This window comes from Leucopleurus acutus (assembly GCF_964270905.1).
Source record: "Leucopleurus acutus genome assembly, chromosome: 12".
Lineage (NCBI taxonomy): Eukaryota > Metazoa > Chordata > Mammalia > Artiodactyla > Delphinidae > Leucopleurus > Leucopleurus acutus.
Genome location: NC_139154.1, coordinates 77,400,591 through 77,415,041, shown reverse-complemented (window position 1 = coordinate 77,415,041; position 14,451 = coordinate 77,400,591).

Here is a 14,451-nt window from a genome sequence, read left to right as displayed (position 1 = left end):
CAAAAAAACCTAAAAAAACAGAAAGAAGAAAATATTAAGGATAGAACTAGAAATGTTTAAAAAGCCAAAAATACACTAAAATTAATAATTTTAAGAACTAGTTTCTGTAAAAATCATCAGAGTAAACATTCAACAAACTCAATCAAGAAAGAAGAGGCAAGTGCCAAAACTTAAATAAGTAATCATAATAATGGGATAATTTTCTTTTAATATTAAAAAGAAAAACTACCAAAAAGAGAAGCTGCAAGAGAAATCAACCCTGCAAGCACCTTGATCTCCAGCCTCCAGAACTGTGAGAAAATAAATTTTTGTTCTTTAAGGAAAAAAAAGAATAGAAAAAGAAACTATAAAAGCATTAATAATTAATTATAAAGAAAAAAGAAACCATAATCTAGAGAAAAATCTGATGAATATTTAACATTTCATGGTAGACTAGTACCATCTAAGCATTAAAACAATGGAATGAATTAAAAACTAAAAAGCTTGATGGATTTATTTAATGATAAAATTTATACCTATTCATGAAAAATGATCAAAAACAAAGTTAAAATTTAGACAAACATGAGGACTTGAATTAGAACAGTGATAAGGATGGAGAGAAAAAAGATTCAAGAAATATATTTAAAATAAAAATGGGGAAAAGAATTTATTATCATTTAAAAATGGGATGATACTGATGCCACAACTAAGATAGAGAACATAGGTATAGAGGGAAGATGACAAGTTCAAATTCAGACTTGTCGATTTCAAGATTCATCTAAACCTCCAGTTGGTAAGCCATTGGATTTGTAATTCTAAAACCCAGGGAAGAATTTCAGAGCTAGTGAGATAGTATAGGGAGTCATCAGCCTGGGCACAATAGCTGTAAGCATGAAAGTCAGTAAAAGCATCCAGAAAGACAGGGTAGAACAAGAAGAGTAGAGGGTGGGAGTTTTAAAACTGGAGAAAACTCTCTTTTAACGTCACAACTATAGAAGTGAATGAAGAAAACCAAGAACGAGAGCTGAAAAAGAACAAGGAGAGAGTATTGTAGAAGTCAAAGGAGTTGAGATCAAATGGAAGGTCAGGAAGCTGACTAGGAAGAGACTGATATCCGATGGTCCCAGGTGTTGGGGCCTCACTTAGTATCAGATATAATACATCCTGGAATTGGCCATCCAGTGTACACTGACTCCAGTCCTGGTCTAGGGCCAGAGATGAAAGATAGCCTTATACTAGCCAATGGAATCAGAATCCTGGGACACCAGAAATCCTGTTGTTTTGGATTACCAAAAGTTTACTGGGGAGACCTAATGACATGACATGGGGCTCATCCGTGAGATGATATGATGGGCTCTAAGTTACCTAGGTGTCCAATGAAATCACAATGCCATCTACTGGCCATGGTGGGACAGAGGGATCGTCACTTATACCCAAAGGACTGTAGTCGCTCCAGTCAGAAGCCTATTTTCCTTTACCCAGGTAACTTTTCAAAGGAAGTAGATCTCTGCAGAAAGCTGAGGCCAGGCAAAGGAATTACAGTGAATATTTCAAGATACCGTCCAGCAATAGGCAGGAGTTGACAGAGTAAAATAGGGTATGTCCGGCAGTTAGAAATAAGGACCGCGACAAATAAATCAGTTCATGAGTTTCAAGCTTACTGAGAGGCGTTTCAACAAATTCCAATAGCCCAAATTCATGGATGAAATGACAGTTTACAGTTAAGCTCAGTAAAATGGATGTAGGAGCGATCACTTTAACAATCACCTTCGTATGACAATGACTACTCTTATTGTGCCATCTATGTATAATAATAATAATAATAGCAATAAATCATAGCAATAACCAAGACATACTGAGGATTTATTGTGTCCTGAGCACAACCATCTAATCTAACCAGGAAATTAAGTAAATTAAGGAGCCAGAATTCAAACCAGGTGGTCAGGCTCATGAACCAGTATGTTCAGCCCAAGGTTCTCCTGCCTCACAACCACTCCTCCACTAAAGAGGATGAGGCTTTGACCTCAGATAGTTTAAACCTTGTCTCTGCCACATACAAACTGCAAGTTCCTGGGCAATTTCTCTCCAAATCCCTCTGAGTCTTTGCTTATCATGCAAACTGGAGATAACACCTACCATCCAGGTGGTGGTAAGAACTGGATGAGATTCTATATCTTCATATATATGTAAAGCACTTAACAGATAAATAGTAAATCCTCCACAAAGGGTAACTATAAAATGATGATGATTAAGAGGGGGATGAGGAAGTTGAGGAGGAGAATTATCCTCCTCGTCACCAATAGGATTATGTGTTTGTTTTTTGGTTGGGGCTGTATTCGTTTTCTACTGCTGTTGTGACAAATTACCACAAGCTGAGTGGGTTAAAACAACAAAACGTTATTTGAAAATCCCGCATGTCGGAAGTCTAAAGCAAGTCTCACTGGGCTAGAATCAAGATGCCCAGAGGGCTACAACTTTTTCTGGAGAGCTACTAGGGGAGAATCTGTTTTCTTGCTTTTTTTTAGCTTCTGAAGGCTGCCCACATTCCTTGGCTTGTGTCCCCCTTTCACCTTCAAAGGCAGCAATAAAGAGCTGAGTCCTCACACTGTTATCACTCCAATCTCCCCTTCCATCTCATCTCCCTCCTCCACTTTGAAGGACCCCTGTAATTACATTGGGCCCACCCAGGTAATCCAGAATAATCTCCCTATTTTCAGATCAACTGACCCACAACTTTAATCTCATCTTCTACCTTAGATCCCTCTTGCCATATACCCTAAAATGTTCACAGGTTCTGGGGATTAGAACGTGAACATCTTTGGGGACCCATTATTCTGCTTACCACAGGGACAATTTTAAGAAAGGTATTTTTTAGCTGCTTGAGGCCTATACAGGGCCATACTGAGTTAACCAACCTCCTAGTAACACCATCTGTAAAGCTTATAAAGGATGGGGTATTCTACCATCACTTTCATGTCTCTATTTATTTTTAAAATAAATCTGCACATGGAAGGTGCCAGTTGTCCTATAAATTAGTGCTGTTGAAAAGGTGAACTGTTGAAAAGGGAGTGTGAATTTGTCCACTATTTTTGGCCATTACAATAAGAAAGGGAAAGTACCCAAATAAAAATAATAAAAATATTTTACTCTGTGACACTTGCAAATCAAAGCACACCTGAGAATAGAAAGATTATCAGTTCAGTTAAGGGACATAAACACACATAAATTTCATTTTCTATTATTTTTATTAACAATTTTTTCTGTATCATCGGAATCCATAACGCCAGTCTATTCAAATCACTTTCTTAATCAAAAATTACCCATGGCTTTCAACATACACAGAAAAGAAACTAAACATTTTTAGTTCATCATTTAATGTCCTCAATAGTCTTACCCTTTTTTTAAGCCCCACGACCCCAAATCTCTAAGCAAATTTCTAATCATTTTGTCCCAGAGAGAAAGAGTCTTAGGCCACACCATTTCTGCTTAAAATGTCCCATCACCACCACCTAATTATCTGAATTCTTTGTCTTCAAGATTCCATCTAAATACAATTCTATCGGTGATGCTTTTTCTTATAAATCCAGTCACCAGGTGGTTCTTGCTCCCTCTAAGATTTCAATAACAAGAATTTCTGGTACCTTCTTTTGTCATTTGTCATGGATAAGTGTCTATGGACAAGGTCTTGGTGAGCACTCACACATGCACACATTTTCAAAACTTCTGAAATGACTGGCTGGTTGATTCGTTTAACTTTGGAATATCCCACAGTACTGTTTCTATGAAATTTTCTAAACTAATTCTGATGTTTGAGGTTTTTCCCAACATATACTCTGAAAGTGTATTTCTGAAAAGTATTATGCAATTTCATAGACCCAAATGAACATTTAAAATGGGATAAATCACAATAAAACAGTGCAGTACTTTCCTGCCACCAGATCGCAGGGATACTATTACACTAATAAATAAAAATGGATATGATAAACTGTTTTCAATTATGCACTATTTGGAACTATATTAAGTATTCTAATAAGAGGAGAAAATGGCAATATAAAAATGCTTCTGGAGAAATGCAACAGAATAAACATTTAATGAAAGGTTCAGAGGGGAGAAATGTATTCTATTCTTTTTCTGAGAAACGAAGCAGCTCAATACAAGAGACCAATTGAAATGCAGAATGGGAGGTACACAGAGCACAGGATAAAGAAAGTCAACCTCTGAGGAGCAAGAGGCTCCTGGATAAGTCAGACAACATCTCTATGCCTCAATTTACACACCTATAAAAGAGGGACTATCGAACTACATGGTTTCCAAGATTGATTCATCAGAAATTCTAGGATAATTTGATATGATGAACTACCATCTAGGCAAGTGCCATAGATCGTAATTCATTTCAAGTAATCTTTGTTTTCTTAACAAAGCATCATTTTAATATATACGAAACATTATTCAGAGTTAAAACATTATCTTTAAGCTCATTAAAATTAAATCATAATAAAATGTTGCTTTTTACCTAAAGGAACAAAATATAGCAACTGCTCTTAAAAATGCAGCACAACCTTAATTTAAATATATATGTTTTGAGTTTATTTTGTCATATTAAACATCATTGAAATGCTCCATTTTAATTTCTACATGGCTATTGTATACTGCTGAATAGACCCTGCTTTCATAAAACAATACCCTTCCACGTAATCTTCCCCATGTGATCTTTCTATTTGTGACATGGTTACTGAATTAAAACACTTGATTATAAGCATGAGCATTTTAGCTTCTTTTCACTTTATTCAGATAGGTTTATCAACCACATATTATTCAAAAGATTTGTCAACCACATATTGCATACATGCTAAAGAATCGTTTTTTTGTACCACAAGGTGGCATCTTCTTATTTTGGTATAAACCTCTGAATATTAACATAATTTGAATAATTCCATACACCTGAACTCTTTTTTAAAACTTTAAGAGAACCATTTAGCAGCTGTGCAAATAGATGGCAATTCTGTTAGTTAATGAAAGTAGTACTTGTGGATATTTATATGCCTGGGATATTCAGAATGTTGAATCTTTCACAGAATGATGAGCTGTTCACGCTAAAAAAGTCAATAAACATTGTCCTTTAAATGTTAAGCTCATAGAGATTAGTAATACAAAGCAGACACTGTAAAATATATGTATTTAAATGGAAGCTTCCTTAGAAATAGCCACAAATGTAGATCCAAGCATATATCAGTTTACTAATTATTTTTGATACCCAGATTAAATAAGTAATACATCTTTATGCAATGACTACACTGTGGCCACCACTATGCTAGGTCCTTCTACATCTTTTCACAGAATTTCATGACACATTTCCCAAATGCACTCATGCTTAACCCCAGAACAATAGTCGACTGCTTCTCAAATTTTCAATGGCTATATACATCATCTGGGGAGCTTGAGAAAATGTAAAACCCCAAGCCCCATCTCCTAGAAACTTCAAGTCTAAAACAATGCAATACACGATACAAAACCTACAGATATTAATAAGGAATTTTACCACATTAAAAATAAACTGATAAACAACAAGGATTTACTGTGTAGCACAGTGAACTGTATTCAATATCTTGTACTAAAACTATAATGGGAAAGAATCGAAGAAAAAGAAGAATATAGTTATATATAAAGAAAAAAAGATAAAAAGAAACTGTAAGATACTCTGAAAAAGTAATCTCAAACAAGAGAGACTAGTAATCTAAAGTAAATTGGTGAATACATGAAATATGTTGATAAAATACTAAGCCTGCTGCTGGGAATTATAAAAGTCATGACTCTTAATACAGCTCACTTGAAATTTCACATCACAATTTCCTGTCCCACATCTAGTGATGAAAAATTGAAGATGAGGGCGATGAGAGTTTTTAAGATGGGGAAAAAAGGAGAATATCTAGTATAAGTTTTATCTCAGTCACTATGGTGTCTTATAAACAGGTTACCCAATAACTTACACTTTTGTAAAGAATAAATGGAAGACATTTCCTATGGGGACATACATACACACACACACACACACACACACACACACACACACAACAGTGATAATTACATTAGGGCCACAAAGAACACTGTGCTAAGGATTATTGTCATAAACTTTCTGCCTCAAATTATTCATTGATTATAAGATTTGGTCATTGACAGTCTCTTGCGCCTGGACATATTCTACCCTGGTACATACCCCTGCAGTTAAAACATGTAGTCTAGTACTCAATGATATAGTGTGATCATTGACTAAAGATATAGGTATTCTTTATAAAGAACAATTTCCAAGTCTGTGAAAACCTTGTGGTTAAAAAGATCATAGAGCCACACTGGAAATGGTTCCCACACCATAACTGTCATCCCACAGGCATGCTCTTTGCATGCTCTTGTACATACACATTCACACACATGAAAGCCTCAGGCAATTGCTGTTACATTTAACTCTGCTTTTTGACAGAAAACCAAATAATGCCACAGAAACACTGTGGTCTATGTTGGAGCTACCAGATGTGAAGTGTATAAGTTGTTCCTTTCTAACCTGTTCAGTCTAAACATCTGTCATGTTTAGAAAGAGATTAAAATGTTGCATTTTAAACAAAATCATAAACTGAAAAATAATCCCTGTCTCACACCATATATCAAATTTAATTCCAGAGCTTAAAAAAAAGAAAGAGAAAAAAAAAAAAAAAAAACTAATAGCACAGAAAGCATACAATCCTGGGGTAGAAAACTGTAATACATGAAACAAAAAGCATGACATAACAGAAAATACTGGTGGGTCTGGCTACTCAAAAACAAAAACAAAAACTTCAGGGACTTCCCTGGTGGTACAGTGGATAAGACTACGCACTCTCGATGCAGGGGGCCCTGTTCGATCCCTGATCAGGGAACTAGATCCCACATGAATACCGCAACTAAGAGTTCACATGCCGCAACTAAGGAACCGGCAAGCCACAACTAAGACCTGGCACAACCAAATAGATAAATAAATACTAAAAACAATACTTCAATATATCAAAAAAATTATAACCAAAATTGAAAGGCAAACAATAAATTAGGGGAAATTTTGCAAAAATTGCAAAATTTATATATTGTATATAGTTTTTCATAAAAAGAAAATGACAAGCATCTTAGTAGAAATTGGGCAAAGTAGACAATTCTCAAAGAACTACAAATTTCAATAAACGTAAAAAACTCATTCAGCATCACTAGAAATCAAGGGAGTTCAAACTACAGAACAATTAAATGTCTTTTTTATCTTTCAGATTGGAATATTTTTTATTCTAACACCTAATACTTAAAAGGGGTAGAGAAACAGGCCTCTGAAATATTGCCATTAGGAATGTAAACTGGTATAACATTCCTGGAAGGCAATTTAGCAATGCATACACGAAGTTTTAAAATGTGCATATTTTTAACTAGCAAATGCATGTTTAGTAACATGTTCAAAGGATAAGTATGAAAAGATATAATGTCCTTCTAAAATGGAAAACCTAAGGGTTCAACAAGTCCTTCAATTAATTATACTGCAGTATTAAATATGAGTTGCAGAATAAATCATTTTAATGCAGTAAGAAAGTGTTTGTTCTCTTAAGAGAATAAAAAGTTGTGAAATAGAATAAACAGTATATTCTCAACTTTGGAAGAAGAAAAGATGTACAAACACAAGAGGAAGATGGGGTATACACTGAAATGTAGCAGAAATTCTTTGCAGGGGCTTGATTACAAGTGCTTTTTTAATATACTTCTCAGTTTGTTTTTATTTTTTTTAATTTCTTTAATGAGTGTGATGGTCAATTTTATATGTCACCTTAGCTAGGCTATGGTGCCCTGTTGTTTGGTCAAACACTAGTCTAGATGTTGCTGTGAAGGTATTTTCTAACTGTGATTCATATTTATAATTAGTAGGTTTCAAATAAAGCAGATTGCCCTCCATGATATGGGTGGGCCTCATCCAATCAGCTGAAGAGCAAAGACTGAGGTTTCTCTGAGAAAAAAGAATTCTGTCTCAAGACTGAAAAGTAGAAACCTGTCTGACTTTCTAGTCTGCCTGGCCTGCCCTGTGGATTTTGGACTCAAGGCAGCAACATCAGTTCCCACCTGAGTTTCCAACCTGCCGGTCCACCCTACAAGATTTAGAAGTACCAGCCCCTACAGTCACGTGAACCAATTCCTTCAAATAAATCTCTCTTCGTCCCCCACTCACACTGTGTGTGTGTGTGTGTGTGTGTGTGTGTGTGTGTGTGTGTGTGTGTGTGTGTGTGTGTGTATCCCCTATTGGTCTGTTTCTCCAGAGAACCCTGGCTAATGTAATGAGCATGTACTAGTTTTGACATAAGAAAACAAATGAGTAGGCAGACCTTTAAAAATTAAACAATAAATTGTAAATGAGAAAAAAACACCAAATTCTCTTGGAGATAAAGCAACCCAGCCAAGAAGAAAATCCTATTTCTCTAGTTGTTATTTAAGTGTCACTGTCTATCATGCATGGGGTGGACAAAAATCTGAAGAAAAATGTTATATTAGCCCTGCATAATCACATCTCTACCATCGTATTATGTGGGATGACGAAATTTGTCACTTGTCTGCTATTTACAGGTGAAATTTTAATAATTTATACCATATAACCATTTGCTGATAAGATAAACTGCAGTCCTGAAGGTATTTCACTTGAAAAACAAGAAACATTTTCCATTTTGTCGCCTTTTCATATTAATATCTGCTAGTCTATCATGCTAATTAATAAATGTAGCAGGCAGTGTCTCAGGGTGGTTTTTTTTCTAATTTTTTAAAATTTATCAAATGGAAAATAATCTAGCAAAGAGTCATTCATTTAATTTCTTCTGAGAGGGAATCATTACTAGATATGTTAAATTTTCAACAATGTAGCTTCAAAACAGCTGTAGCCATGGAAATTTTTTTTTTTTTTTTTTTTTGCGGTACGCAGGCCTCTCAGTGTTGTGGCCTCTCCCATTGCAGAGCACAGGCTCCAGACACGCAGGCTCAGCGGCCATGGCTCACGGGCCCAGCCGCTCCACGGCATGTGGTATCTTCCCAGACCAGGGCACGAACCCCTGTCCCCTGCATTGGCAGGCGGACTCTCAACCACTGCGCCACCAGGGAATCCCCATGGAAAATTTTTATAGTTTTAATTGAACATCTGTGTATTTTAATTGATTAATTTGAAGAAAATACAGGAAAAAAGAAAGAACAGTAAGTAGTATGAATTTAACAAACCACTTTTTTGATTTCTCTGCTTCTTAGTTAATGATTTTTCAGTACAAACAAAACGAGATTATCAAACAACATTAAATAACTCCCATGGCTATAAATACATTCATACTGATTTAGCAGAGTAGACAAGTATTTTAGAGTAGGATTGTTTTCAATCAAAAATATGGACAGGGATACATATGTGAACATATAAAGTGTTTATTAGATCCCTGTCTCTATGGAACATGCTGGGGCAAGTCACTTAGGACAACATCCAAACAATGTAAAAATTCTGTAACAACCCGGACCACCGCTGCTGCACTACCAGACACTTAAGGATAAGCAGAACTGGAGATATTTCAGTAATTTTGGCAGCACCAAAAGATCACCCTTCCCAGTATTTCTTTTCTCTTCTAAACGTACAGCTTTCTTATGAACTCACATTTTCTTAATATGTCACCTATTTCACTACGAAAACTTAGCTATCACAGACATGGCATAGTCCTGGATTTCTTTCTCCCTCCCTCCCTCCCTCCCTCCCTTCTTTCCTTCCTTCCTTCCTTCCTCCCTCCCTCCCTCCCTCCTTCCTTCCTTCCTTTTCTTTTTTTGGCCAGTATTTGGAGAGAATGTGGCTCCAGAACAATATACTATCTATAAAAAGAACTAAGAAAAACCTGTCGAGGTAAAACAACCATATAATTCTTGTAGACACTGAGTCATAAGAAACACTGGGGCAAGTTTGCCCCCAGTTATCCTTGCTATTACCTGGTAAACATACTGTATTTTTAAGTAAGATCTAAAGATATATTTATCAACACCATTCAAAAACCAAGAGAAATGATGGATGAAGAATATGTATGCACAGACAGGTGAAAGAAAAGCACTGTCAAAGAGATGAAACAAAAATAACTGTCTTTTCCTTTCGAAGGGAAAAGTTCTAAAAATTCTGCATAACTAAATAAGGATAATCATCATGGTAGTAAGATTTAATAAAGTATTTATAGCAATTCAGAAATTAGTCTAATTTAAACTTTAGGTAAGATGTTAGGCTTTGTTCTTTCTGTGTTCAAAAAATTTGTAGAGGGAAATATGCCCATTTTAGAAACTGATCTGTTTCCTAAGCACTTTTAAAACCACATGAGCAGCCATGCTGGGCAGCATGGTGTTTGCATATAGTAGTCACTCATTTAATGTTTGAAAGTGCTTTGAGGGCTTTCTATCTAGAAGGCAAATGTGCTCATTACAGTTTAGTCTAATACATCCATTAAGGAAGGTAATAATGGCCAGATATCTGGCAATGTGTTTTTAGCTAGTGATTCTCTACTTACTTGAATATAACACAAGTGTATTTACTTTACAATAGTTCATCACAACCTAACCTGCAAGCAAGTTATTTCTTTTTACCAGCTGGTGTCCCTGCTATGATTATCCCTATGTAAAATCCCCCATCCTGGACCTCAATTCACAGTCCCAGCATTTTTATTATTAAACGTATTTACCAATTCTTACCACAAATTTTTAAGAATGCATATTGGCAGGCCATGTATTTCACATTGGTAGCTTTCTACAGTATATGTAGGTAGACATTTAATATAATTTTTAAAGGTAATTATTATCTGTGATGAGAGAGAAAAGTATTCACCAGAATTCCTTTCAGGGTGAGCACGATCTTTGTTGAAAGTAACTCTTTAATAAATTAGAACAGGGCTTCCCTGGTGGCGCAGTGGTTGGGAGTCCGTCTGCCGATGCAGGGGACGCAGGTTCGTGCCTCGGTCCAGGAAGATCCCGCATGCCGCGGAGCGGCTGGGCCCGTGAGCCATGGCCGCTGGGCCTGCGCGTCCGGAGCCTGTGCTCCGCAGCAGGAGAGGCCACAACAGTGAGAGGCCCGCGTACCGCAAAAAATAAAAAAAATAGAAAATAAATTAGAACAGAACTAGAGACAGGAATGACACTAAATATGAACGTAAGTTTTCTTAATGAAACCTGCCTCTACCTCAAGTGAATGGGGTGAGTATTAAAGAGTAGAAAAGAAATTGTCAACAGACCCTATAGACTGCATGATGTGACTTCTCCCCCACGAAAACACATACTTATACATGCATAAAATTATGAAATGATTGAAACTGATGGATTTTTGTGTGTGTGAAAACCAATGGAACACTGGGGTTTGGTTCCAACTGTCCTGTGCTACATGGGATAGCAACTCAGATTCAGGAGCATGAAGATTCAGAGAAAGTGAGACAAAGGAATGCACCAAAGTGGAAAGAAGGTTATTTATTATCCCAGGAGGTGCAATTGGTCTCCAAGAGTCAGGAGACCTTACCTCACTGGGTACATAGCTATAGAACAAGAGCTGAATTCCAGACTTGACGAGTAGTTGGCAGGAATACTGTACAGGGGATTTAACTTTCAAAAAAGGAGTTAGCCTTTATGACCTTTCTAAAGTGGAAAGCCTATGTCTCTACAATTATATCTATAGTTGAGAGAAATAATTAGCGAATTAAAGTCTTCTAATTATACTTCAGTGCTATAAAGTAATTGCTACATAAATCCAGGTGCTTAGATCAAGGCTGATTTTACAGAAAGATACTCATTATTTTGCCTTCTGGTTCTAGAACAAAATCTTATAAAATGCAAACACTTTCTATCTGTGCTTCATAGCTGTGACTATTAGAATTTCATCTCTGACACATTGCACAATTACAAAATATAATCTTGTTAAACTCTAGAATGGAAGTACGGAGGTCCACGTCCCCAAGTAAATTTTGGCAATAAGGACATCTAGCTCACATTTTAGGTCCAGAAAGCTATAATGCAGAGGACCCCAATATTTATATAATCAAAGACTACTTTTATTTCACTTTTCCCAGTGGTTCCGTGTTTATTTTTTATAAAATGTGGATTTTTAGCACAAAAATGTATGGTGAAAACAATGGAACAAAATGTAGTATAAATAAGAGGTTAGTAATATAATAAGGCAAAAATTACGAATTATTGCAATGAATTACTGAAATGTGAGAAATGTTGAGAAGGAGATTGTGCTAAATTCTCACCACTATGAATATTGGGAATATCTGAATCACTCATACCAGTGTTTGGTGTAACGAAAATGTCTCAGTCTCAAATGTCATCAAGAGCTAGAGTGTCTGGTCAGCATCATATAACCATTGTTATCATACTGAGATAATATGAAAAGCAGAGAGACAAGACATGCTAGTTAGCATGCACAGCATTTTTGTGTATTCATATAAAATAAATTACACCAGGAATCTGGAAATACTGAAAATAGCTCATGAGTTTCCATTACAATCTTCATGTATCAGAAACCTCAAGATTTGAATAACAGCCATAGTTCTTACTGTTTTTACATTTATTTTTAAAGAATTGAAAATTAAATTCAAATATTAACAAAAAAAGGTAATTATACAATTAAGGGCACAGTGAGCCTCTTAATTTCATCAATATGGCAGACAGGATAAGTTCTTTCTGCTACAAATGTCTAGAAATGCTGGATGAAACGTAACAAACATCCCTTTTGTTTTGGCCACACCGTGGCATGTGGGATCTTAGTTCCTGGACCAGGGATTGAAACCATGCCCCCTGCAGTGGAAGTGTGGAGTCCTAACCACTGGACCACCGGCGAATTCCCCAAACATCCTTTTAATGCATAATTGAGCAAGAAAGTTAACTAAATATGCAAGGCCAGAACTGGAGAAAGGCCTGAAAACTAGAGCGGAAAGCTCAGGCACTATCCTGGGAAGGGTTATATGGAAGCCTGAATGGAGCTCTTTCTCCATTTATAAACATTATCAATATTCTAATTACTCTTCTGAGGTCAAGAAATTTAAAGATCTTTTCATAAATTAATATTAAAATAGAGAATATTCAAAAATATTCATCAACTAAACATGAGACTATCAGTATGTCTATTTTCCTATGTTATTCACATACTTATTAAATATCGATGGTACAGAAGTACTATTCTAAGTAAACAGGAAAATAGAGTGCCAGGACTGTCATAAATATTTCACATGTATGGTATCCTTTATTCCCCACAACACAGTCTGAGCAGACGCTAACACAGTCTCCGTTTTCACATGGGAAAACTGAGCCGCACAGAAGGAAGCAACTGGTGTGAAATCCCTGAGCAGTGGCAGCATCCAAACCTGGTGAATCTGATCCCAGAACCTACAGTCTGAATCACTACACTGAACACAATGCTCAAGGGTAAACGAGTGTGTTCTCAAGAAGCTTACATGTTAGTAATGGAATACAGAAAACAGGCAAATGAAGAAGAAAGCAATCAGATAATGATAATCTTTGAAGAAAATAAAATACAAGAGACAGTGTGGATGCCTGTTGGGAAAGTTCATGTGAGGTGGCATTTAAACAGAGACGTGAATGACGTGAAGCAGCCAGTCTTGTAAAAATCAGGGGAAAGAATGTTCCAAGTAGACAAAACATCCATGCAAAGGCCCTGAGTAACAGCAACACTGATAATGCCTGAAGAACAGGGATGAGGGTATCCAAGAGATGACTTTGGAAAAGTAGGGCCTCACGGACAATGGGGAAAAAATTGGCATTTATCCTAAGGATGATGGGAAGCCATACTGAGGGAGAATTCAGCACGATGATTTTATTTGTGTTTTTAAAATATCTCTTTATGTACCATGGATTGCAAGGGAAGGAAGAAAGGAAGCAGAGAGACCAGGAGGCTACCACAGTGGGATAAGTTAGGGTGGCAGGTGGCTTAGGCATAGTGGCTAAGGTGGGGAAAGAATCACATACGTTCCAGAGACACACCCAACAGGACTTTCTGATCACCGGTGTGGTGGGTGATGAAAGAGCGGTAGCAAGGATGATAACTAAGTTTTGGCTTAAGCAATTTCAGATGGTGGTGATACTTACTGAAATAGAAATGACTGGAGAATGAGATGGCCCCAGGGGAAAAAAATCAAGCTAGGTTTTAGATGCTTATTTATATGTCAAATAGGTAGTTGAATAAGTGAACTGAAGTGCCAGGAAAGGGGTCACACTGGAGATGGAAATTTGGTAGCCACCAGTGTCTAGATGAACACTAGAACCTCTGGATTGGATGAGTCCACAAGGGAGAGTGTGTAGGCGAAGCAAGGAGGGAGCCGGAAGCCATACCCTTGGGCATTGCCAGCAAATAGGGCTGAGCAGGGGAGGGCTGATGGAGAGAAGCCCAGAAAGGAGCAGCTCCCATGGCTAGAGCAAGAT